The sequence below is a fragment of the Belonocnema kinseyi genome, chromosome 10, assembly GCF_010883055.1.
Source record: "Belonocnema kinseyi isolate 2016_QV_RU_SX_M_011 chromosome 10, B_treatae_v1, whole genome shotgun sequence".
Lineage (NCBI taxonomy): Eukaryota > Metazoa > Arthropoda > Insecta > Hymenoptera > Cynipidae > Belonocnema > Belonocnema kinseyi.
In genome coordinates, this window is record NC_046666.1 from 110,899,641 (window position 1) to 110,902,852 (window position 3,212).

Genomic DNA, 3,212 nt, shown 5'->3' on the forward strand with positions numbered 1-3,212 from the left:
CGAAGCATTGGAGTGCGCAGCAGGTGAAAGCTGCTGTTATAAACGGTGAAAAGCTAAAGATTAACTGGCAACACACGTTAGTTTGTGTCGCGACATCCGGAGAAAATACACTACTTCTGAGCTAGAAGGAAGGGACGAAATGAACACGGACCGAGACAGGCAATCGAGGCACAACAGACACGTGAAGAAATACTTTAACACTGACTCGGATCGTGCGTCGAACCAGAAAGAGGATTTAGACAGCGATAGAGGTAGCAGTGATGAGGACGACCTGGATGAAGTGGATGATGCGGACGAGGGAGATGATGGTGGCGAAACCACTGACGGAGAGGTGGCAGCTAGTGAAAGAATCGAGGCAGAACTAATAACAGCAGTGCCTCTAATGCCGATTGCTAAGGCTGGCGGCCCGAAAATAACATAAACTATCAGGCTTCGAAAAGCCGCAGACGCAATAGAAAATCGTGCCGAAGTCGAAGCAAGCAGTCAAGAAAAGAACAAGTAGAAATTTATACGAAGACAGTGAAGAATCGGCTTATTCCGTAATGCCACCAAACAAGAAGAAAATAAAATACAGTAGCAGTAGGTATGCTCAATAGAAAGACTTAAAAAGCAAAATTTTGCACCGCTATTTCGTATTAAAATGTTTAAATTTCAGTATGCTGAAAGCAATTGGAGAGGTCATCCCTCCTGTAAGAGGATGGTAGGAGTTTTAGTACTTACGTTCATATTTGTCTTGACACTAAGGTAAAAATGCGTTTGAAAATGCAATTAATAATAGCGACTTTCTTTTTATAGATGCAAGCTTCAATCTACTGGTGCTGTCGGCATTGCAGAAAATAATGACCAAGATTGGAGCGATTGGCGAGCTTAGAGAGTCAGGTGAAGGGGAATGGTGCACATTATGCGGACGTTCGGCAGCAACAGGGGGACAAAGAAACCTTCGCCTTGCATGAAGTGCTGCGAAAGTTACCAGCAAGAGAAGAAGAGGAACTGGAAGATTTAAATCTGTTACTACGAGATGGTAGAAATTACAGTACAGCGGTATGTATCGGCACTTTCAGGATACGCACTTCTCTATCTTTATTTCGAGATATCACAATAATCTGCTATCACGCATTACAGGCCATGTCGAAGTCACGATAAGATAGTGTGTAACACATCGTATTAATAATATTTACGGATAATATTCTTCCAGCGGGAGTCATTCATGACTTTAGGAGGTAGCGACGTCAAAATCTGCGTGAAACTGCTGATGGCTCGCGTAATAAGCAGTGAGCTAGCATTACTGTACAACCGGACAGGAATGGGCCAGAAGAAAAGGTTCACTTCACACGAGCTGGTGTTACAGATAGTAAAGTTTAAGTATGAAAGAATAAGGCAAATGTAATGGAAGGGAGTGGAAAGATGTTAAAAAAAGGGTAACTAATATTTTGTTTACAGGTGTCATTAGATCAAACTGCCCGCACGTAACGGATGCGGTCATGGATAACGTAATAAGTACGTGGCTATCGCAAGCTCAAAAGAGGCTAGCAAGTAGGAGGTATCAGAGGTGAGTAAATACACGCCTTTGACTTTCTGTATACGAAATGTAGCATTGGAAGAAGTAAGTGGATGCAATTCAACTCTCGTTTGCAGGGAAGCAGGTCGCTGACATGACCACCGATATGAAGGAGAAGGTGGAATTGATCATCCAGAGCTGGAGGCTGAAGACTAAGGCTGAAGACTAACTCTGTTCTATATTAGTTATATTACAGAATTCTAGTAGTTCGAAAATGAATTGGAATTTTTTTTGTCGAATGTTTATGAATAACGTGCGGAAATTTGTTCGAATCCACACAAAATAAATGCAAAGGGACAAAAATAAAGAATAAAATAATTAGGAGGACTTTAAATGACTTGTAACAGGTTTGTATTGAATTGCAACAAGAAGTAGAACGCAAAGCGTAAAACTGAAAAATGTAGAATTGCAAATATTTTAATATCAGCTACCCCAGCCCCCCTCCTCTTGCGCTAGAAAAAACACGTGTGGTCTATGACAATATACGTTTTCGTTTGTTTGAGGTGTTTTCAATCTTCATACACACACAGAGATACACATTGTAATTGATAAAACGTTTTTCTCCAGGGCAGGTGTGATAGGCTGATATTAAAATATTTGCAACTTCTCTTTTGCGCTTTGCCATAAACTTCTTGTTGCACTTCAAAACCAAACTGTCACAAGTCAATTGAAGAACTAGTGCTCCCACCTACTCCTATTTATTACATTATAAATAAGCAAAGTTAAAGATTGTGAGAAAATCGCAACTTTCTAGCACTTATCTAAGAGAAGATAGTTTAAAGCTATACTAAATTGTTTAAACAACTTTTTTGTTAAATTTCATTGATAAGTACCTCACTAAGTAGAAAAAGGACAGAAGTGTAAGAATTTCAGAAAAAACGGAACTAACAGGAATTGATGCAGATGAAGATAGTGATAAACAACAATAATTTGTTTTAAAAATTATTTCTGCTAAATCTAATTAATTAATAATTCATTCCTAATGAAAAATAGACAAATAGTTAAAAATTTCTGAAAAGAGCGGAGCATTGTGATATATGCCGTTGGTTATAGCGGGCGACAGACGAACGGAACCCTAAATAATTCGTCCCTGTTGTTTGTCTACTTTCTAAGTTCCGTTCCTCTGCCGCTGCGACGACCTTTGCTATGAATCATCCGAAATTTTCCAGCCGCTTTCTCTTTTCTTTTTACATTAAAATCGTTTCCTTTGATTATTATTTCTCTTGAAAATTACTCTGCCTTCTGGAATAATTACGCACCGATAACCTGATCAATTATCGGTGACTCATTTTATTAAGGCAGAATTAATTCCGTAAAATAGAAAAATAAGAATAAATAAATAAATAAATAAAAAACACGTGATCTCTTGATCCTCGATTATATAGTCTAGCAATGTACGGCGTAAATATTAAGTCGATAATCTATATTTGAATGTTTATTTGTATTTTATATCTATGTGTACGTTTTTTTTTTTTTAATGTAAGCGTACTATATTTGGATGTTTTATTAACGAATATTTTATGTGAACGTTTTATATCTAAATGTTTTATTAACGAATATTTTATGTGGACGTTTTATATCTGAATATTTTATCTACGAATATTTTATGGTTCATTTTGGTATTTGAATGTTTTCTGTTCTGTTGTTATATAGG

The 3,212-nt window shown here is 37.3% G+C and overlaps 1 long non-coding RNA gene across 1 annotated transcript in view; it reads left to right on the plus strand.

The window, feature by feature from the left end:
• LOC117182037 overlaps nt 1-2,327 on the plus strand; it is a 28,213-nt gene extending 25,886 nt beyond the window's left edge. Inside the window, exons 2-5 of the long non-coding RNA XR_004468251.1 lie at nt 796-1,041; nt 1,196-1,362; nt 1,441-1,549; nt 1,636-2,327. This is a non-coding gene — a long non-coding RNA (uncharacterized LOC117182037). The remainder of the gene's footprint in view (nt 1-795; nt 1,042-1,195; nt 1,363-1,440; nt 1,550-1,635) is intronic.
• Nucleotides 2,328-3,212: the final 885 nt, after the last annotated feature.